At 35.2% G+C, this 24,491-nt stretch overlaps 1 long non-coding RNA gene across 8 annotated transcripts in view; it reads left to right on the top strand.

The window, feature by feature from the left end:
- LOC113841023 (uncharacterized) overlaps window positions 1-24,491 on the top strand; it is a 54,221-nt gene that overhangs the window by 19,584 nt on the left and 10,146 nt on the right. For 4 of the 8 annotated variants that reach the window (XR_011810302.1, XR_011810305.1, XR_011810300.1 and 1 more), the window contains 2 exons: window positions 12,895-12,944; window positions 13,514-13,864. This is a non-coding gene — a long non-coding RNA (uncharacterized lncRNA). Of the gene's footprint in view, window positions 1-682; window positions 6,253-12,894; window positions 12,945-13,513; window positions 13,865-14,810; window positions 14,909-16,431; window positions 17,184-24,491 lie in introns of those variants that run through there. The other 4 variants (XR_011810307.1, XR_011810303.1, XR_011810301.1 and 1 more) reach the window with 4 other exon arrangements.

A 24,491-nucleotide genomic window follows, 5' to 3' on the forward strand; every position in this document is an offset into this window, starting at 1 on the left:
CAAAAAGACACTTAAATAAGGCATGAAATAAATTCTCTTATGTTCCTGCAAGATTGAGAACTGTTGCAAAACTTTCATAACGAGTTATAATGTAGTTCAGAAACATCTGTCAGTGCTGTTGGTCTAAATTTCTTGATACTTTTAACATCCATTAATAACTTTTTTTCCATTTAATAACTTTTTTTTTTCTCTCTAGATTTATAGTTTAAAGAAAAAAAATAGCCTATCACACAGAAATATTTTCCTATTAAAACTTTATTAACAATATATCTTCTTATTTACAGTCTCTTATTTAAAGAAAAGCAAACAGACACTATATATATATATATATGTTTATATATATGTTTATATATATATATATATATATATAAAAACAGTAATGACAAAAGAGCCTCACAACATTTACATCCATATCTTTGTTTTTTTCTTCTTCCTCTTCTTCTGAATGTTTGTGTGGAGTCTGCTTCCAAAGAAAAAATGTTGATGGCTTTATTTCCTCTTTCACATAAAAGGAATATTTAATGCAAGAGGCTATCACTGAAAATTGCAGGTTCTGACCATCTCCTAAATTCCTGGTTTTATGCGTGTCTGAGTATTAAAAAGAGTAGCCACTGGGTGGCTGCTGTGGTTGAGAGAATAATGAAATTCTTTGTAATGGTTATAGCATGACATTCTCTTTCAGAGTAAAGAGTGCTGTAGTGGATGAAGATCTTCATTTTCTTCTGTTATGGATTGTCCTATCATATAAAAGAATGCGTTTTATGTGATATAAAAGTATCTTTAAAAATGTATTGGAACTCTGAGAACCCACTTGCAAGAATCTAAATGATTTTCACTTCATTCTTGAACACGGCTAAGTGCTTTAGTTGTTATTACTGAATATGATTTCATCCTGTAATTAAGTAATTCAGTGTGAGGCTAATAAAAGTTGTGTTTTGCAATTTGTGCATAAGAACAACAGAAAATATCATGAGAATCACCTTGACTAATTTTAAATTAATGAAATAACATTATCTTTAATGCTTTGCTGAAAGCAATTTGCAAATTATGTTAAAAAAACAAACAAACAAACAAAAACATAATGGGAAAGAGTAGTTTGGGGGTTAAATAGTAATTAGTAAGATTAGAATAGTAAGACGGAAATAAAGGATCAGTGCCTTAAAAGATGTCAGGGTAAAAACTTCCATTCTCTAGAAGGACATTCTTTCACTTAAAAAGAAAATTTTGGGTGTCTAGTATGGAGGGGGACGGTAAGCTGGTAACAATGTCACTACTAGCAAAGACTGGTACTTGGAACAAATGACAATTATTTGCTCTAACGAGTAATTGCCCAAGATTAGGAAAGGTGCTGGGGCTATATGGGTGAAATTATTTTAATCCCCTTAATAAATAAATAAATAAATAAAAGTTAAAAAAGAAACAAAAATCACTTCAAGATTCATTTAGAATACCTGACTACAAGGTAACATTCAACGAAATCAAGCTCTTCATGATGGATAGATTCCACTGCAATCGTGTAATCTTCAAATTGAGAGTGGAAAAATAGTAAAAGAAAGTGTCAAAAATGAGACTTCGGAAGAAGTAATGAATTCTTTTAAACTAACTTAGTACTTAAGAAGACTTAAAAAAAGAAAATGGCAAATGTAGTAAAAATAGCAAAAGAGTAATAGGAGAAATGGCAAGGGAAAAAGGAAGATATAAATACTGATAATAGGGATAACCAGATATGTAACTCCATTGAAGAATGGATTTGATTATTAATTAGTTGTGGTCAGCATGCCACTATAGAGGTGTTCGTGTGGAATGGGGGAAGTCTCATAGACATAGGAACATATGTCTAGACATAGGAACTTGATCTGCTTGAACCCCAGCTCTATAGGTTAACTAACGAAAGTAATTACAAAAATTAAGATGATGTTCAGAGAAAATAGAAAGGAAGCTAAGATGTGTGGTCAATAACATTGTTTCTTGAGTCAGTGAAGTCTGGAAGAGATACTAAGGAATTTCTGATGAGGTAGTTTTTGGAAACTGTAGATCTCTCTAACAGTATTAAAGGGAAAAAAGTAGATAGGAGTGTTCACTCTAGTCATATATGACATTTTAGCTTTCTAAATATGGATTATGGGGAAAAAAAGGGTAGTAATAATCCAAGAGCCTAGGTACTGACATTCAACCAGTATCTTCATTGATTTCTTTGCCATGACAAATCTGATATTGAGGATTAAGAAAAAATTTAGGAAAAAACAAAAGAACTTTAGATCCTATGATTCTTCATTGATTTGCTTTAACTTAAATGGGTAAACAGGAAGAGATCTTTAATGCCCTTGGTTTTTAAAGGGCAAACTCAGAGAAATGAAATATTTACAAATACAACACTGAGGAGCCCAAATACTCAAAAGTGAGACATAAATTCAACATGAAAATTTGTTTTTGTTCCCAGAAATGTAAGTTGAAAGAGGGCCTGCAGCTGTCTGAAGAGTACTGACTTCCAAAAGGGTAGTAAGGAAAGAGGATGTGAGAATCCCAGAATCATAGAATGGTTTGGTTTGGAAGGTACCTTAAAGATAATTGAGTTCCAAGCCCCCTGACAAGGGCAGGGACACCTCGCTGGTGCCCAAGGACCAGGTTGCCCAAGGACCCATCCAGCCTGGCCTTGAATACTTCCAGGGGTGGGGAAGTGTTCCACATCTTCTCTGTGGGTAAGTGCATCCACAGCTTCTCTGGGCAACCTGTTGCTGTACCTCTCCACCCTCAGAGCAAATAACTTCTTCTTTATATCTAAACTAAGCCTCCCCTCTTTAGGTTACTCCTTGCCTGTAAAGCAATTCCGTGTTTCTCTTAGATAAACATTATTTTACCTAAAGTTACTTAGTAATGCACCAGGAATTTATTCAAAATAGTATATTGCTTTTTGTGTGTACTAATATTTCTAACTAATTTAAAATTTATGTACATCCTTGCAGTAAACTTACGTTTTGTCTTCTAATCTTTTCTAAATGAAACATATTTGGTAAGGTGTCACCCTCAGCTCTGTTTCCAAGCAAGTGTTGGAAATAGGTGGAGAATTCATTCAAAATTTTAGTAAACTGCACCAATTTTGTGATTCTGGAGATGAATGAGGTTAACATTATTTAAGAGAGAACATGGTGAAAGCAGTATTGGACCATTTGCATGGAATTGCTGAAGTGCCTAAATTCTCCATACAGATAAGAATGTTTGAAATTGAATGGTTTTCACACATGCCAAATAGTGTATGCATGACTTCCCTGCTTAAATGCTTTATGCTTCCTGAAATTTGGTGACTTGTTGCCTCTTCAGGTGTAGGTAGAATATGTGTTGTTCTAAGACATTAGAAAACAAGAAGAGAAATTATTTTTGTGCCCTTATTTCCTTTGTTGGGGAAAGGGGCATAGGCCAGTAAGATTCTGAACAACTGAAATGTTAAAGCTTGTGGGCGTTGCAAAAAAATGACTACATATATAAGTCTTTGCAACTGTTTGGAGCTGCTTTTATGAAAATGGTAATATACAATGAGAAGTAGTCCATGGAAACTAATGCCTAGAACAAAAAGCCAATGTATTTTTCCTTTATTATATAATGTTCAATTATATGTGCCCGATAGCCATCCTGTGCAAAGAACATATCAAGAGCTTTAGACAAAATCTGATTATAGTTATATTCAAAGCTATTAGAATTGATTTCAGAAAAGCTCTCCATGACATTTACAGAGCCATTTGCAATTCTGGCTATAGCGGTGGGGGAGGGGAGGGGACAAAGAGATTGTGGTCTCCTAGAGTACACAAACCTTTACAAAATCTTTTCTTACTCTTTGCTCCTATGAATCTCTGTGGTCAGTAATTCTGAGAAATTCCTTTGTTACCATTAAGATGGCCAATCCTTTCAGTTCTCTGAAGTACACTTGTCTAAAGCTAAACCCGTAAGTATAGACTATGTTAGAGGGAGGACTGCCATTTGTCTGGAAAATAGGAATTAAACCTGTGTTATCCTCATTGCGTTCTGTTAGGGTTTCTAGAAAAGATAGAAACTGCAAACAATTCAGCTTGATTTCCATATCTGTGTGGACATACAACAGGTCAGGTGCTTGGTAATTCCTTATTTTGTAGCTCAACCGTGCATACGAGAGAAACTGACTTCTTACCAAGAGACACAAATGCATGATGTATCTAACTTCAAAACTGCTCACTCAGAATTAATTTGCTGTTTGCTAAGAAATGTGCAGATGCATATGGAGTTCGTCTTTTTTTTTTTCCTTTCAGTGCCATGAGCACTAGGTTAATTGAGGTGCTGGGTACTATCATTTAAATGTTAAAATTGCATTGTGGTTATCTTCTTCAACAAAGATATGTGCCTTGATGTAATAAACTTGGCATGATATTTAATTGTTTGTAATAAGTGTGGTAAAATCACGGTCATTCATATTTTACAAAATCACAGAATCATCTAGGTTGGAAGAGGACTCCAGTATCACCTATTCCAACCTCTGACCTAACACTAACAAGTCCTCCACTAAACCATATCACTAAGCTCTACATCTAAACGTCATTTAAAGATTTGTTACAGAAAATGTCCAGTGCCGATCCATTAAAAAAAAAAAGTAATAAAAAGGTGTGCTTGTATATATATGTATTTAATAGTGGAATTTTAATTTGCAAGTGTAATTATGCAAATACCCAAAATATATTTGAAGGCTTTAAACTTATGCTGGCTTCGTATTTTTATAGCAAACTTTAATCTGAAAATAGACACAGCTCACAGCCTGTTAATACAAATATATCTTCATCAGTATTAATTTATCTTCAATCCATCCATGATTCTTTTTAATTTTATTGTCCACTTCCCATCCCACAGTTAGAAAGACATAGTCTAGAAATGAAAAATTGAAAACAAGTGGTCTGGAAATTAAAAGTTGTGCTTAGATTGATCATAGCAACTATTAAAGAAGTTTCCTATTATTGTTTTTAAGACGTTCATGAAAATTTTAACTTCCATGTTTAAGGTTTCCATGATTTGTCTACTGTAGCATGCAGTAGGCAAGCAAGCATATTGTCCTTATCATTCTGCTTTCTCCTGAATAGGCAGAAGGCACGGTACAAAAACATACCTGGTACAAAAGGCTTGACAAGCAGAGATAAAACAAGGCACTTACAAAGTTATAAGTTGAGAAAAGTAGTATTGCAGTAAACTGACTGCTCCACCTGATCCTCCTGTGCACATCGGATTACTTGCAAACTAGCTGGATGCAGACGTTCTGTGTCTGAAGAAACAGATTGTTCTACCATTTTCTGAATTTGTATTGACCATGTCTTTCATCTTCATTTTATGACGAGATCAGTTGACTGGACTTAAAAAGGTCTAGGAGCTAATGATTTACCTTAAACGCTTTCCATCAGAGCTGTTTTTTTCCTGGTGGCTACAGCCTGTTGCCTTTTTTTTTTTTTTTTTTTTTACTGCTTGTAGTGAATTGAGCGTCCTGCCCTAGAAGTGAAGAATGGGAGATAGTTAGAGAAAGAATGAAGTGATAAACTGTTCCCTCCTTGTCACATTCATCCTGGTTTCCTAATAAGGGACTTTTTAAAATTGAGCCTTGCGCTATTGTGCATCAGGAAGAGATCTAAGCAACCAACAGGTGACATACGTAGAAGTTTGCTGTGGTAAGTGGAAAGATTAAATTCGTGATTTAAACTTTCTGGCTCAGCTCTGGCCAGCAGCCAGAACCTTTTGGAGCCGGCCGGAGCTAGCTCTGCTCTGACACGAGGCAGCTGCTGGGCTCTGCTCACCCCTGCAGCCAAACCCTTACCACGTGTACCCAGTACACAAAGCTTGGCTGGAATGCTACAGTACAGTTCCAACAATTCATAGAATCACAGAATGGTTTGGATTGGAAGGGCCCTTAAAACCACCTGGTTCCACCCCTTCTGCCATGGGCAGGGACACCTCCCACCAGACCAGGTTGCTCAAAGTCCCATCCAGCCTGGCCTTGGGCACTGCCAGGAATGGGGCACCCACAGCTCCTCTGGGCAGCCTGTGCCACTGCCTCACCACCCTCATAGTGGGTGAAATTTGTTTAATGCACTGCTTCACAGATTTAGTCTTAATTTCTGACTCTGGGATTAAACCTACAGCTGCCTAGAGGAGCCTGCTAAAAATTGATCAAGGGAACTGTCATCATCTTTCTTTTTCTCTTATGAAGTATGTATTTCTGTATGGACACCATTGGCACACAGAGATGAGGTAGGAATGGAGCACAGATGTGTTAAAACTTCAATTAAAAGCAAATTTCAAGCCTTAGGAGAGGTGATACTTTGGGATAGGGTGCGTGTGTTTTTCTTTCTTTGTTTTTCATGAAAAGCAGATAAAAACACTCATATCCTTATGGACAGTACTTAATAAGTTTATCTTTTTATTTGACGTGAGGGTATGGAACTGGATTTAATTTTTTTTTTGACCCATACAAGTGACTGGAAATTTTGGTACAGTTGCCAGAGACAACATCTGATTTTTTCACTGGTCTCTATTGCAAATTATATTTCCATCAGAGTACTTTTCATGACGAATTGTTCATGAAAATGATTTCAGGAGGTAGAGCACCTGCTGAAGTCCTGCATTGCATATTAATGTAAAGGCGACAGGTCTTGCAATTCTTGTGTGATGTTCAACTCTGGCAACATGCAAACTGCTTTTTGTTAATGAATTGTGCTAAGTAATGCTTTACTCTTTTATGTATGTAATTATTAATATGTAAATTACCAATGCAGGTTGGCAGTTTGGCAGAGCAAGACCTTTTTATAGTTTGTCTTGTTTAGACTGAAGAAAATCAGAGGCAGTTATGGAAAAAAAAGGAAAATGGCTGAAATATATAGTTGCAATAGTTGTAAGCTGTGAGTAGGCATGAAACGTTAGTTAAAATACATTAAATGTTTACTTAGTCAAATAGTGACTTCAGTCATGCAACAGAATGGTTCCCTGCTAGTTCAATAAATCTAATGAGGCAAAGCAGTACCTTTCCTGATGTTACTGGTTTACAGCCATTCAAAGGATACTACAGTGAGCAAATGGCTACTTCATTTCTTGATGCCAAGGACATTTAGCATAGCTAATGAGGGACCAAGACAAAAAAGGCTGTAAATTATTTTTGACGATTGGAGCTCCTGGATTAGTGAAAAACTAAGAGTTAAATCTCGGTGTCTGTTGCAGGAAATCTGTGCTTTTGAGTCTGTTCTTGTTTTAAATATTTATTGCCATATGAAATCAGGCTATGTCTAGCAAAAACATTGGAAGACTTGCAGAGAAGCAGGATCCAGAAAGATTAAAAATTTGGGCAAGTGCTTGGGTTATTGAAAGACCAAAGCAAATTTTGTCTGTAGACTTTCAGACTTTGGAAAGAGTTCAGTTACTTTTTGTTTGTGATTGCTATTTTCTGTCTCTTAATGAAATAAAATAGAAATCCATGTGTTCATATGAGATGTTAATTTGCATGTAATTATGAGAAATAATGATTCAGAACACTTCGAATCAAAAACAGTGATAGGATTCAAGTTTCCATAAAAATATCATCTTTAAGTGGTAGTTTTAATTCCAGGTTCTTTGCATTTCAATATGAAATATAAGACTTTACATCAGAGATTTTACATTACTTTACAAGCTATGTAATAAGTTGTAATAAAAACTTCCCATTTAAAAAAAAAAAAAAAGAAAGAAAAAAAAAAATAAAGATAACCAGCTGATGCATTGCCTGAGTAGATATTTTCTCAGCCATTTGCCTCATTTTATGTACAGCTTAATATGTATTTTCTCTCTACTTTGTCTATAAATATATATTTTCATATCCATAAGAATATACTCATGTTCTTAGTAAATGAAGGCATGCTTTCAATAAATTGAATGTCCAGCTGGCTGAAGATTTAAACAGAAAAAGGATACAAGAAGATATTTGGTAGATAAACATGTTCTTGTTTAGTCTTTTTTGATACTGATTGTTTAGAACTCTGAATGCTTGCTTATGCTAGCTTTGGGCTGTTCTTCAAAAAGTCAATCAGCACAGTCTAGATGGTGGCTTTGATCTTTGTTTTTATATTTGTTTTAAGAGACTAAAAGACACGAAATTTGTGATTACATGGTTTGTGAGATCATCTCCCCCTCCACACATTATCCACAGATGGTTTAAGGGGACTAAAGAAAGGCTGCCCGCCTGAGGTTTTGACATCTTCATTATAGTCCCAGCAGGCTACTTTATAAACATCAGCATTTTTGCAGTTGTTCTTGCAGGTGCTTAAAGGAGATTGTGGCCTTTCACCTAGCATAATCAGCTTCCTTTTATTTCACAACATTTACTATTCCTTTGCATAGCCTTATTGTTTTTACACAGTGCTCTTAAAGGAAAACTTAACGAATTATTCCAACACCTGCTTGCCACAAGGCAAACACTGATCTTCATGTTAGTCCTATGAGAGCTTACCACAGCCTCCCTAAGGCACATTTATCATGCAACTAGACGTCATCAGTCTCTGAAGGAATGTGATAGTGACTTGCTTACTTTCACATCGTGTGTCATCTGCACTGTGCAAAATTTACATTTCTAAACTTTGTATTTTATAGTTCAGTAAATAATAAAACCAAATTTTACAGACTTTTGGCAGAATATTTCTTAGGTCCAAATCCTTACATTTTAAATCACCTAAATTATGCTTGCTGCATTTGTCTGTTGCTTTTATGCATATCATTTTCCCATGTTTCTAGTTATGCTTCTCTATGCTTTGGATAAGTGGATAAGTATGATAATCAAAGTTTGTTTGTAATTTAAAATATTTATCAGCATGAAGAGTGATGCAATCCATTTTTTCCAGATGTGCCAACCTATGCAAAATAATTCTGTTGATCAGTGAGGATTCCTGATTATGTTCAGTGAAGGAAGATAAATGAGAAAATGCTGATTCTTGGATCACTTCTGATTCAGAGATAATAAAAGACTTTTGAAACTTTTTTGTCTGTATAGCGACTGATTCATAGGCAGCCCTGTAATAAAACCGCAAGACCTTACCATCTCATGGGTGGGTTTTTTTTAGCTGTATAGATGAAATATGCTTATGTGGTTTCAAATGAATAGGCAATTGTCTCCACTAGAACTTGCAATGACTTGAACCTCTCTGTAGAGTCTCAGTAGGGAAGACAGATTTTGAAACGTAAATAATCAAGCAGGAGATCGGGTTTGATTTCACAAGCCAGTATTGTGGTCTCCGTGTTTGTAAGTAGTGTATTTGTTAAATGGTAAAATTAAATGCTTGGTTAGTTTGTTTTGTTGTATTAGAGAGCATGAACAGAACAACTGAGGCAGGTTTTGCTCTGTTTCTGCGTATGAGACAATTATAGCAATTTGTAAGAAATGTCAAGCTTGAAAGTGTTTGCTTACTTGTTAATAGCAGGTGATGCTCGTAAGTTATGCATCCTAGAAAAGGTGGATAACACTGTTGCACACTGTATTGGGGGGGTGGGGTGAGAGAGCGGTTGTGGTGTTTGGCTGCCTAGCACAGTAGAACCACCACACACACACAGATTTAAGGTTGCATGATAAAGTGGGCTTCTTTATCTAGCTGTCTCTGAGCATACATATTTTAACACATAAACATGCTTTTCCATGAGGTTACAGGTGATTTCAAGGAACTCAGAAATGTGCTGTATGAGAATAACACCAGAGGGATCATTCTGTTCAGAGAAAATTTAAGAGCAGGAGGTCTAGAATTTAATCCCTAACTAGAAAGTAGAAAATAAAACATTCGATACTGCAGACTGTAGGTCAACTTTTGTATAGCAAGAACAAGAAAGGTGGATGGCTTGAGAACTTCATTTTTAGCGACAGACTTGTCTAATCAAGAAGTCAACAAAGTGACAAAAATAGGAAAAATAGAACAAATGGAATGTACTTAAAATAACATGATTTTGAGAACAGCAACAACAACAACAACAAAAAAAAAAAACACAAAACAAAACACAAAAATGTGAAAGAAATTATTTAATTGCCAGTGCTAGAATAATATACAAGAATTAGATTTGTTTATTTATCTGCTTAATAACAAACTAACTAGAGAAAAAAACTAACTGAGAGAAGGAATGTTTAGCAAATTTGTTTCTCTGATGAATGAACAGGGCTATAGCCCTGGTAATGGAAGTGCTCAGCATTGCTTTTTTTCAAAGTTCAGCTTTGAATTTTAACTGAATTACTCTGGCCAAGCCCCCAGATAGTTGATCCCCAGTGTCTCAAAAGCTACAAATGAACATGATCAGAGATCTAGAAATCTTTATCTGCTAGGTACAAGTGAATGAATTGCAGCTGCTTAGTCCAAGAAGTTTAGAAAAACTCTGAATATTTAGAAACATAGATATTTGACCATAAAAAAGTCTGCTACACAGAGAAAGGTGTCCATTTCAGATTTGGGCAATGTATTTTAAGATATGTAACAGATATAAACTGAAAGAAAGAACTTCAGACAACACTTCAGAAGAAAAAAAATATATATATAAAAGTAATGGAATCATACAGGAATGGGCTACATGTGTCCATGAGTTTTTAGAGTTTTTCCTACCAGAATTCTAGAAATATCATTGTCAGGACTATCTAGAGATACAGCTTTTCCTGTCATAGTGCTGAGAAATGAAGCATGTGAAATGCTGAGGTCCCTTTTAGTGTAATGTGAATAAGTAAGTGGCCTAAACCAGAATGTTTTCTAACTAGAAAAACTTTTTTTTTTCCCTTGAAACGAAATTGTTTCCATCTTTGTGAAGCCATAGGAATAATAATAATAATAATAATAAATGAAAAAAAATCAAAAATTCAAAAAATTCAAAAGTTCAAATTGTAGTATACCAATATTGGATGTGTAATTCCCCAAACTCAGTCATATCATTTGAACCCAGGACAGTGTAGCAAACTAAGTGAGTTGATTCTTGTGAATTGTTTGTTCATTGTTTGATTTGTTGGTTATTTTTTAAAATGACTTCAAGCTTTGGAAGTCAAGATTAGAGTCTTGGTTAAGTTATGAAAACAGGTTTCAAAAGTGATTTGAGAGGGAGTGCAAGTGTGGTCATGACAAGTTGCAAATTTTATTTTTATTTTTATTTTTATTTTTATTTTTATTTTTATTTTTATTTTTATTTTTATTTTTATTTTTATTTTTTATTCATCTTGCTTTATTAAATGTTTCATTTTCTTGCTTGAATTCATGTCTGTGTGCAATAATATCACAACATAATTCAGTTGTAAATTTAAGTAGTTTCATGTTACTGCTGTCCTTGTATTTTATGTAACAACTCCCTCTTTGCTAAGAAGGTTGTTGAATTAAAAACATTAACAACAGAGAAATGACACACCTCCACATTGCAAAAAGTAAAGAATATCTGTAGAAATCCTGAACTTGAGTTGTTTGTCCTGTACCCATACCATGAGTGACAAAAGAAAATATGCCATTCAATATGCAGAATTCAAGAATGGCTGACCCTTTGTGTAAATAGGACCTCTTTATTCAGGCCTCCAGAAATGTAAATACACTTAACCATGAGCAGAAAACAGATTTGCTATTCTGAAGTTTGAAGTGGCCTTTAGCATATCCCTCACATTGTTGAATTTTAGTTATTAGCTATAAAATTTAAGCTTTGTAGCATGATTAACACAAAAGGTGCCATCTACTGCAAGGCATAAAACTAATTCCTAGTTGCTGCCATGATAGAATAAGGGATGATAGAATAAGGGATTGATCAGTGAGATTCTTGAAGACAAGTACTGTGGGAAGAATTATTTTTTCATGCAGATACGTGTTTGTACATGCACACACACACAAATTTATCATGAAAGGATGCTTATATTTTCTGAAGCAAAGGATTGTTTGGAAGTATTTATTTTCTCTTAAAAAAAAAAGCTCAATATGAATTTGAAATGGCTGTATAACTGGCATAATCCAGCAGTAGTCTCAGTTTTAAGAGAATATAATTCTTGCCTTTAAGAATATAATTACATTTTCAGTCAAAATAAAACTGAGTGCATGTGTAGAGTTTAGAAACAAACAATTTTGTTTTAAAATCTTTATTATGAAAGCTTTGTTAGCAGCTTCCTGGTTGAAATTGTAGCAATATTTTCAATTAAAACAGGATTCAAATCTTACTGTTTCATGCTTCAATGACATTTGACAGGAAATCCAAAGTTCCAACATGCTAGATCTTCAGAAGCGTAATGTATTTTCCAGTTAAATTTATTTTTAGTAAACTATTTTCTCTATTAGAAGAAAAAAAATTCTTCTGTAGAAGTTCACAGTGAACTCATTTGTGGATTTGTGGAGGTCTGGCATAAAATCTCATGCATATCCGTATTCATGTATTTCAGGTAATCACAAAACAAGCTATAACCACATTAATAAACCAGTAGCCATTACTTTGCATGTGCAGAACCTTTTAGAAAGGTCTTTGGAGAAAGGTGTTGCTAAGGCCTTCCCTTCTGCCCACTGCCAGGACCACAGCTGCAGAGATGTCTCAGATGGTTTCCAGGAGGCTGGCCCTGGAACAGTGCTCTCCTGCTTTTGCAGGATGCTCTTTTCTAAGCCAATTTAAAATGTGGCTACAACCTTTTCTGCTGAGAGTTCGAGACATCATCCTCTTTTGCTTCTTAGTCTCTTATACCAGGTAGCCTATAATTCCCTGGAAATGGGAGTAATAACTCTCTTCATGGCAGACTAGCTGAGATTTACTCAGACCCTGCTGTTTGAACAGCTACTGAGGCCTCCCACAGTGTGAAAAGTGCATCTCTGCTTGCACAGTGTGTGACTGCCATTTGTGTTTCCATCCATGTTTTATCCTCTTCTTCCTTCACTTATGGCCTCTGTTGCTTTACAGACTTGGGAGAAGATGGCAAGAATAGTTAAAAGAAGGGAATTTCAGGCAAGGTAAGTTGTATTTATTAACTCAGAGGAATGCTGCGTTTCTTAAAAGAAGAGCATTAGTTACTGCTTTCACAAGGGATGGCCTAGCAATTGCACCAGCGTCCTATGCCAGGCAATAAGACCTTCAGAAAGGATAGTTTCTGAGACAAACTGGGAGGTGTAGGAAGACACTAGCTCAGTATTTGTAAATCGTTGTACTCAGACTAGTTGTTCACTGGGGAAAATACTGCGTAGAACCGAAAGACAAGGATTAGATTGCCTTCTGCTTCCAAGACTGCAAGTAATAATGTCATTAAATGGACTTGTGAGGAAAAGTTGATGTTAAGTTACATAACAAGGTTCAGGTAAAGCTTTCCACAAGAAGTTTATAGAAAAGAATATGCTAAGCAGATGCTGTTAGTATGAAGTATTAGTTGTGGTGGTGATGGGTGAAGATTCGTGAAGAATGACTGAGAGAAATGAAGCAGAAACAAAGCTTATTTTTATATTGATGACTACAAATATTTAACGATTGTTATTCCATTCCTTCCCCAAAATGTTTTCAAAAAACTAAAGCAAGCTATGGTTCTCAGTTTCTTCTAGATGATGATGATGATTTGATGAGGAGAGCCAAAACTTTTAAGATTTTGACTTTAAATCAAAGATCAAGAAACTTCCTGGAAATGAAGAAAAAGGAGGAGGAAAACTAAGAGATATTAAGAGACACAAAATGCAACAGGGAAAGATATATTGAATTTTCTGTGCAAGCATAAATTCCTCCTAATTAATGTAAATGTATTAGAAAACGCACTAAGCAACAGTATTTGTATAATAAATACTGCTATTCTTAAGCATTTTTGTTAATAACAGAAGTAAAACAAAATTCTGTGGTAACAGAGTAGAAGAAATGAAGCTACAGAAATAATAAATTTCCCTTTTAATTAGTTATACATGTATTGGTGTGGAGTAAAGAAGAGAGCATTGCAAGTTGGATTTTTTTTTCCCATAACTTTATCATTTCGGTTTATAACCGAAGGCATATGTCCTTTACGCACCGGCTTCCTCTTTTGTGTGTTCTGTGTTACTATGTTGCTGTTTTTAAAATGAAGGTATGTTTATCTGGAAATGCTTGAAAAGTAACAGTACATTTGAATAAAATTGAGTAGTATATTCCAGGGGAATTTTCTTCAACAGTACAAAGAGACTGTTTCCAGCAAAAAAAGTTGAGAAATGAGACTGAACTATCATGTCAGTTGATGTCTGTGCAGAGTGAATCTGCTTATTCTGTGTAAATGACTGCAGAGGTAAGGTTTTCCAAGTTAGGACAGCATGATAGAATCAAACTCTTTTCAGCTGATGGGGTAATATAAAAACAAAAGCCTACCTCATTCAGATTAGTTTTAAAAGATAAAGCTTGAAGTGCACAATTGTAGAGCAGATTCTCACTGTCTAATTCAGTGGTGAAATCACAAGACTAGCATGTTGGGACTTCCCAATTATCTTTCCACATGCACCTTGTCATGGCCAGCCTAGGTGGCAGTTCCATGAGCAACTCTGCCTTTGGAGCCAGCTGGGGAAGTGTCCTGAGAAGGGACTGTGCAGATAAGATGCTTCATCTTCTGGCATGCTGTGGTACAGAGTTTCCTGTTACACATTCACCATACATGCTCAGTGCATACTGTTAACAAGATTTAGAGATTTCAGTACCTACAAAGTGCCTACACTTTATTTTATGTAATAAATTTATCTAGCAATAGCTCTGATTTGGTAAAGTGTTTATATTTAATTAGTATTAATTAATATAAACTAGATTATTTTTAAAATGTACATTATAATTGAAGTAGATGGGAAAGTATGTAACAGTGAAATCTTGTGACATTCTCTTGACAGAGCAGTGAACTTTTTCATGATTTGCTGAATCATCGTATTTTCAGTTCTGTCCTGACACAGCAATATTCTGAGGCTGATTATCATTACAGCTACTGCTGGTAAGCACAGACTTGGAACTTGTGGTTCTGTGGCATAGATGACTGTGGGAGTGATATGAAGGACCTGTTCCCTTTTTGTTGCTCATTTCTAGTAATTATGGCTCAAAAAAAATTCTGTTCTTTCCAACAGGAAAAAGACAGATGTACCCTTCATTCCTTTTCATTCCTTTTCAGTGATATCTAAAAAGAAATTCAGTACTCTGCAGTAAAGTGACTGTGGACTGTTACTGTTTTGTCAAGTTCTAGTAATTCTTTGGCTTGACCCTTTCAAATATTCATAATAAGTGTTTTTGTTTGTTTGTTTGTTTGGTAGTTATTATTTTGCATATACATGTATGTTGATGTTTTATTTTTTAAATATCAGGAAAGCATATAAGTTTTTGGTCGTATTCCTGTTTCAGCTTTTTGCATTTTACAAGGTGAAGGTGAAACTTTAGTAAGGTAGAACACACTTTGATTTAGAAGATATCTAGGTTCTACAAAATGCATAGTGTCTGTTTATTGAAAGATGGAGTGTAAGCCTTCATTTTGCTTCCAGCTGTCTTATGATGAGACTGTCTTCAAAACAGTGATTTGCTGGCTGAGCTGACAGGAGACATAAACATGCATAATTATTAATGAATAATTAATAGAGATAAATGCACACATAATTATCTGTAATCTGTTCTTTGAACATGGATCCTGCTTATAACTGAAAATAACCACCCACCTTCCCTAGAGTGTCATAATCTGTTATTTATGGTGCTAGTAGAGAAGGACATACAGTGCCTTGGGTTATAGTAACACTTATAGTGGGTGGCTGTGATATAATATTTATTAGTACCTTGTGATTTTCACTGTGACAGAGAGGAAATTCAAATGGGTCTCTTAATACTTTCTGGATTACCCAATATTCCAGAGGTAGTGGGGATGGAGAGGTGTCATAAAATATGATTATTCCTATCCAGGTTACTCTACAAGCTGTATCATATAGCTCTGTTGTTAACATTTTATCAGCTACTGTGGCCTTAAAACTAAAAATTCACCTCAAAGCACTGGTTGCATATACTATCTCCTGTGAATTTTTATTTAACTTTTTTTGTTGCTATTGGCTTGATGGCTTATGTTTATACCAAAGTGTTACTGCTATAGGTGTCAAACAGCCCACTGCAGTTGGCCCTTTCTAACACAAGAGAGTATGCTGGCTTCTTCTTCAGAAGAAGCGTTTCCATGAAGCAAGTCAGTAAATGTCCATATCAGAACTTTGCCCTCTTGCTAATTGTGCATACAGACTTATCCATCCAGACCAGTTTACGTAGCAATTTTCAAAGATTTCTGCTGGTTTCTTTTAGTTACAGATTTTATTTTCATTGTAGCTGATTATTCTAATCATAAAAACTTCCTATTTCTTTTTCTCCATACACATATTCAGTCTGAAACATAATGCTTTTTCCATATTAACGCATTAATTTCTATATTAATGCATAAATGTCTCGAACAGCTGAATATATAAATAAAAAAAAACATTTTTTTTTCTCCCTAAGAATGACTTTGGAAATGAAAAAGTGACTAATACTCAGATTCAAGATTGCCAGCTAAAGAAAGCTCAATTATCTCTACCTCTCTGACAGAAGCCATTTTAAACTGATCAGTGTGAATGCCGACATCCAAATGTACTCATTTAAAACATCTACTTGTTCATCCTAAAACTATATTTAAACTTCTTGTTTTGTGTATTATACTAGTAGTTCTAGTGATCTTACAGATTTTTGTTTGTTTGTTTATTTACTTTTTTGCTCCTCAGCTGTATGTGTATTAAATATCTGGAATTGTCAGACAAAATTTTCCGATTAAATTCAACGCAAAGACTAAGCAAGTAGGATCACAATTTAGTGTTTTTATCTCTAAAACAAAGAAACTTTCTCCTCTGTAAATATGTAAGTATAATGATTCATATGGGAATGACATCCATTATCTTAGTCAACATTTCACATATGACAGAAGAACAAAATTATTATCAAGGCTAATTGCTTTGTATTTAAAGAGATACACCTAAATATTTATATCAGTACTTACCTCCTGATTCTCTGCTGTTGTTTTATAAATGTATGTAGTTATGAAAACAACAAATAAAGCTGTTTTCTAGAATATATACAATCATAAGTGCGTAATTCCCAGTATACTATAAGGTCTTTTAATTTTGTTTTATTGTTGTCAAATACCACATATGTTTTGAAATCCAATAGCAGAAATGTCAAATTCTAAAGCAACTTTGCAAATTCATGGTTTCACTTTTGGATTGTTTTACTGGGGTACCCTAATATTTCTTTTAACTAAATGAAGAATCTATTTATCAAAATACATACACTAGCTGAAGGATACCTTACATAAATACTAATGGCATCTGAGAGGGCTTTTTTTTTTGCCTGTGTTATTGTTGCTTTGTTTAAATTAGTCAGAGCTATTTAAATTATTTTGAACTGGTAGTAGCATAAAATAGGCCATAACTTGAACGAGTGTGTGCTATGGCAAAATCACAGCTATTGACTATTTAACTATTCCCTTTCAACTATGTGTGCAGTTTCTGTTAGCAAAAATAAATCAAAGTAGGCCTCAACACTTCCAACTTCAAAGGCAAGAACTATATTTATTAGACTGGCTTTCTGATCTCTGTCTATGAACCCCTGGAAATGTGTTTGATATGCAAGCTAATAGGGTAGTGTTGGTTGCCGAGTTCAAAGCTCATGTTTATGATTGTCAAGGGTTGGCTCATATATTTTGTCTTTCCAGCTGAAGGAAGAGTGTATATTTAGTTGTAGTTTGTACCACTGGAAGATCATCTGAGTTGCTTCTCGAACAGATCTGTTTTTATCTTGTCATTGGCTTCTCATTGTGCTGAGCTGAGACAAGTATCAACAGCCAGTGCTTATCAGTTGTGATCAGATAGAATAGGCTGGCTTCAAAACGGAGTTTGTGGTAGTAAGAGGAAGAGTTGTGGGCGTGGTAGAGGCTAGAGATGGACATAATAGGAAAGAAGTGATGAAGATGGCTTTGTGAAATATAGTCATAACATTTTTGGTGAGCACAAGCTGAAAGGCTCTTTTGTATCCAGTCTCACCTGCTATTCTGTGATTCAAGGATCATTGTTCCATTGAGATTACATGGACATTTTTGAGAACTGAAGATAGATGCTATGATACATCTGAGGCTAAGACCATTGATGACAGAATGATTCCATCTGAAGAAAATTCCTATTGCATCATTTTGAAATATTACATGATGCAGGGCAAAGTCAAGTGCTTTAGGCCAGTGTCATCTCCTTCCTTCTCTACCCATGGAAAAGAATAAATTAATTTTTGTTTGGGATACAGCAGATAAAATATCTTAAAATCCATGTTGTATCAAATTCTGTGCAGGAGTAGAGAAAAATGATGCATTTTGAAAATGAAGAGAGGAAATAATATCTATCCAAACATCATATGTTAGAATACAAAAGCACTGAGAACTGCCTTTATATACTGTTAGAAGTCTTCAACTCTTCAGAGTCTGTCCCTGTGGTCTTGCTGTAACACCAATTCAAGGCACAATGCAGGAACTTCTATATTTCCATCACATCAATATGTGTGCTCCTACAGTCCATTTCTATAGTACCAAACCTGTAAGTGGAAAAAATTATGTCTTTGCTGGGAATGTTTGCTTGGACTTGTACAAAACAGAAATCAGAATTATATAATTTGGTCTCTGAAAGACATCTTGTTAACTGTCATATTCAAAGCCAGATCAGTTTAGATTGGCTTGTTAAGTGAATTGTCCAGTCAAGTTTTAATATCTCCAGGGATGGACATATCATGAATATATGGTTGCTCAGAGCGGTTGACTCTTTTTCCAGTTCTTGTTATCTGAGTTGAAAATGATGATTACCAAATATACATATAGCCAGTGGAAGCTGCTATTGTGACTGTCCCAAATTAAAATACTAATTTGTCACATTCCATAGCAGGGCTAGTAGTATAGAAGTATACAGTTGTATTAGCAGAGATTAAGACAGCTAGCAGGCAAGAATCCGTGAAGACTTCAAGTATTTTAACGTAGTTTCCACAATTTGGAAAGGGTTTTCAGTTATCTGAAAGGTTAGTGACTGCAGCATAAGTGCACTGATAATTTTCAATAAAATTTATTTATTTTTTCTGTATTCTGCCCCAAACCAAAGATTGCACTAGCCCCTTTAGAAGGTTAGCTGGGAAGTTCAGATGCAATCATTCGATCATGTTAAATACCATTATTTTGACCACCTTCTGCTGTCAGTCTTTTGAGAAGAGGAAAAATTGAAACAGAATATGAGTTTATGACGTTTCATATTCTGCTGTTTAAGTCTAGCCTGGCAAATATCCACACAGTCCAGATTGGACATTGAGAGTCAGCAAACAATCTACTTTGGTTGTGAAGGTGAGGCTGAATTCTTATGTGCTTCATCTTTTTTTATTCCTGTTATACAAAGGATGAACTTACACAAGAAATCAGTAGAAGAATCAATCAAGTCATTGGTTCTGTATCCAAAAGATTTCAACAGGTAAAAAGTCTGTAAAATGAAATCTTTGTCAAAGGCTGAGGGTGGAAAAACTTGTTAGATGCTCTAAAATGATATGGGGCTGCTTATTGTTGAATGTAACAAAACTGCACTCTGATCTGTTCTTCTGTACTCTGAAGATTTAGAACAGTAATTTATTTCTGTAGGATAAAATACCTCATAATCTGCATAGACCAATATGAAACCTGGTGCCATAGGCCTGTATCTTAGCCAAGTTTGCTCTTCTACAGTGGAGGTCTAGGGTAGATACTGTCCTCAATCTACTTGCATAGATTATCTATCAGAAAACAATCCAGGTCACTTCATTGCACACATTACATTTTGTTTTGTTTTGTTTTGCTTCTTAATAAAAGTAGTTGGTAACTAATTACTCATGAAATAGACAGGCAGGTAGATTAGTTTTTGAAGTCAGAATGACTTCAGTGTGCTGAAGTGCACTAGAAAATCGAGGTACCAGCTTGTTTAAATGAAGCAAACACTGACAAATAGAAAAACCTTTTTAAGTATGGGTAGGACTAAGGGAAGATTCTTTCAAGAAACATGCTTAAAAATGATTGCAAAAACAAACAAACAACAACAAAAAAGCAAACAACAAAAAACCCATCCTGTTCACAATTTTATGTTTGACTTTTACACATCATTAAAAATTTTCCACTTGAAAGATGAGAAGTGTCAAATTAAACCATAACAGTCTGCAAGTACATAAATACTGAATCCGTATGTGCAGATACAACAAATACATTAAAAATACACAACTTCAGAAACTTGTAAAATCTGTGGTTGTTTTTGTTTTTATGGCCCAGGCTTAGTTTGTACGGGAAAGGAGAAGCCATTTTTCTCTGTCCATTATTTACCTCCTAAAAGAAAGAGAAGAGATACATGGTTTGGGGGTACTGTAAATACGGTAAGAAATTACTACATTCTAAACAAATCAAACGGCTTCTGTGCAGAACTAACTCACTAATCTGACTAGTCCTGTGAGGTGCCTCAAAATAGCAAAGCCTTTTCAGCCTGTTTCATTTTCATGACAGATTTTGTGCTTCAAATACCTTCCTATACTTCACACTTCACAGATTTTGCAGAACTTTGCACCTTCTTCAGGCATTGAAGAAGCAGGTACAATTCGTTCCCTTTTAGATATTTCTTGGCTTTAACTAGCTATTGAAGACAGATTCTGTAAACAGTGTGGGCATGAAGAAGGAAAAGGCTTAAAGAAGGCAGGGCAGGGAGGAAGAGAGTAATGGTTCTGGAAATGCTTCCTTGTATGATGACAGCAGCTTCCTTTCTGTAACTGCCATATTAATCATAAGATTTAATTTAATAAAGCCTTGATAGTATATGTGGAAAAATAAGGATTACATCATAACTTTTATTGCGGCACAAGAAGCAAGAACCTTAGCTTAGCTGGAAGGAGGGAGAGCAAAGTCTTGCTCTTCTTCTTTTGAAAGAAGAAAAAAAAAAGATTCTGGAGGTGAAAAGCCCTACTCTGTTTTAAGATAACACCTAAATTTGGAACTTTTCACATAGTATAATAGTGGTAGATTCAGATCCTGAACAGAGGAAGATTTAGGAACAGCTTAAAAACCAGCTTGTTAGAATGTTCTGATGCACACCACAGACTGCTTTTCTGACAGGGTTGCAGACTGTTACTTCACTACCAGCAGTTTTCTAAAGCTGCAAAAAAAATTTGGCTTTTGAATTGGCCAAATTCCATTTAATGTGAGTAACTCACACAGAAAATGGAATACCAGCCATTTTTATTCATTAATTAAATGAAAGACTTAATCAAAAAAATCTTATGTTATCTGCCTTGAAACATCGGAACTGTAGCAAGACGGTTAATACCAGTACTGGTGACAGTGTGATGTGTCACTGGTTCCTTTTTAGGGTAATTTTGACAAAATAAAGAAATCAGAATTATTAGAAGATTGGAAATTATTTTTTCTCTCCCTTCAGGGGGAATAAATTGAATCACTCTGCCAGCAGTTCTCATTTAATTTCTAAAAAGATTTGATGCCCTAAATTTTGTTGGTGAGCTGTGAATAATTTATGAACCTTATTTATCCTGTGCTTTCTCATGTAAATGGCCATCCGCCCACAGTTTCCTCTGAATTGGATTCTAACCGGATTATCCTTGTTCTTTCTAATTTATTGAGCTAGCATGTAATGTATTTATATAAAATTAGTAATTTAACTACTTCCTTGATGAAAAACATAGCTGCTGTAATTTAATTATGAGTTTTAATCAGGGGAAAAAAGAGCGACCTTTCTAAATGCTAAGGAGCTAGTTTTATTCCTTAGTATCTTTGTAAGATTACAAATCAATTTGATTTAATTAAGCCATATGTTGGAAATATGTTGTTGATCACTAAGTATTTATTTTCTAAAACCTTAAAAGAGCATTTAATAAATTAATTTTCAAAACAAAAAGGTTGTTTTCTTTGAGTAAATTTTGTTGGAAAGCTTAGCATCTGTTTCACAGAAAAAAAAAAAAAAAGGTTGGCTTTTTCTTTTGAAACATAGCTTCCTTGTTATTGTTGTTTAATATTTTTTAAAACCTCTGCAGGAGTGATATTTACTTTTTTAGCCATGTTAATGAGATAGCACAAAGCTTCTAGTCTTATGGAAATTTGTTGTAATATTCTAACAACCACCTTTTTATGGCACCCAGAAGTCTGTCACGTGAAGGTTGTTCTTTCATAGGATCTGAATTAATTTCAGGGTAAAGTGCTATCTTGTTTATTGCTCCTTTACTTATTCCTTCCCACCTCCTCCTAACTCTTACAGGACTATGCTTAGATTCAGAGTCACTGCAGCTAAAGTGAAATGGCAAGAAAGACTGTTCAAAGGGTTTTTTTGTTTGTTTGGTTTTGGTTTTTTTGTTTGTTTGTCTCTCTGTCTGTTTGTTTGTTTGTTCCCATATTCTCCTAGTGAATTTAGGAGCCAAACTCAACGCTTAAGAGTATTAGTTAAGGGGTTAAATTTTCCACCTGTCTTATCAACATAGAATGGTTTGTATTGGAAGGGACCTTAAAGATCATCATGTTTGATCCCCTACCATGGGCTGGGATACCCTCTGCTGGACTAGGTTGCTCAAAGCCCCATCCAACCTGGTCTTGGGCACTTCCAGGGGCATCCCATCCACAGCTTCTTAGAGCAACCTGTTCCAGTGCCTCACCACCATTAGAATAAATAATTTCTTCCTAGTACCTAATCTAAATGTACCTTTTTTTTTAAATTTGAAACCATTACCCCGTGTCCCCTTCACTGTACTGCCTGATAAAGAGTCTCTTCCCAGCTTTACTGTAGGCCCCATTTAGGTAATGGAAGGCCACTGTAAGGTCCCCCCAGACCCTTCTCTTCTTTAGGCTCAACAACCCCAACTCCCTCAGCCTGTCTTCATAGGAGAGGTGCTTCCTGCTCAGGGCTGTTCCCAACACATTCTCAGAGAAGGACTAGTGTGTTTACAAAATAATGTATTTAATTTGTAAAGTTAGTAATAGCAATTAAAAATAATGATGCTAACAACTGATTGAGTAATACCAATTAAAAATTTCAGGAAAACTGAGGAAATGTCTCCCTTCCCTCTTTCTGTTTCCATTTTTGCAGGCCTCTTCCTCACTTTTTTGTTTGTTTGTTTGTTTGTCTGGCACAGGAACTCTGTTGCATTCTCAGAAATTTTAATATTAACACTTCAAAGGACTGTGCCTGCTGCAGAGCACTGGAGGTTCTTTTTTTTTCTTTGTTGCCATTGCTAGGCAACATGCTAATGACTAATCATGCTCTATTTTGTTAGTAACGAATGAACAAGACTCCCACAAATGTCAGAAATGAATAAACAAATTTCCTCTATATCATTTTTAATAGGAAGAGTTGATGAGAATGGGTCAAAAACCTTGCTGAAAAAGAATACAAAGGGGAAGAGCTATTCATACAGGCAGGCAACTGGACAGCTGACATCTTCTTACTCATGCCTATGAAATTTGTAGATTATGTACTTCTAGTAAGGCATGGATGTCAATTGCTGGTAGGCACAGAAAACTACTAGCTTAGTAGAGTTGTAGTTAGAGTCCAACTAATATTCAGCTCATTGTGGTTTGCATTTTTTTAAAAATGTGTGTATGTGAAAGAAAGAAAGAAAGAAAGTGAACCCTCAAAATGAACCCTACATGAGGAAAAGATGCAAGTAGTTAGGGAATTTAGAACAGAGCAAATGCAGAAGCATTAATAAATGCAGTTTGTTGTGAAGAAAAAATAAGAGCCTGGAGAATCATCAATACTACAAAGCATCTCTATAAGATAGCCTCTATTATTTCCACTCCTCAGAAGCAGTCTGGTTAGATGATCTGTCACAAACTTATAGGTGTTTATGTTTGGCTTTGGAATCACATTCCTGACCATTGTGCCTAGCAGCCTTCCCTCTTCCCATTCCCATACTTAGAGAGGCATCATTGTTCTTATTTTATGTGTGGTGTAAGTCTACAAGGTTTGGAGGAAAAAGAAAGGGTGAAATAAGCACTTCCACAGTATATGTTCCTCCCACTTCTTTGCTTTGGGATACATCTCTGCTGAAGATTCCTGGTATTTTGTCTTTTGTGTTCTGGGAATCAGCAAATTTGTTGCTCTAATTTGATGGCCCTCACCTTTTCTGTTCAGGTTTATGTGCTGGCAGCCTGAGCAAAGAAAAAATCAGGCTTCACCCCTGGATGGCTTCAGGCAAAGTACTGCTAACCTGTGGACATCAAAACAATTTTTTCTACAGTGTCCAACAAGCCTTGGTTCAGATGAGGCAGGATCTAAAAGCTAAAGCTGTTGCTTCTTAAATTTATTCCTTATGCCAAAAGATCACTCCTCTTCTGCCTACATCCTTGGCTCCTTGAACATACTACAATATTCTTTTTTTTTTTTTTCTTTGCTATTCATTTTTATTCCTTGTGTAGCTTTCTGTCTGAGAAAGTCCTCAGTAGATTGTTGTATGGCTTAGTGTGTCTGCCACTACATTTTACTGTTTCTCAA

The sequence above is a fragment of the Anas platyrhynchos genome, chromosome 6, assembly GCF_047663525.1.
Source record: "Anas platyrhynchos isolate ZD024472 breed Pekin duck chromosome 6, IASCAAS_PekinDuck_T2T, whole genome shotgun sequence".
NCBI lineage: Eukaryota > Metazoa > Chordata > Aves > Anseriformes > Anatidae > Anas > Anas platyrhynchos.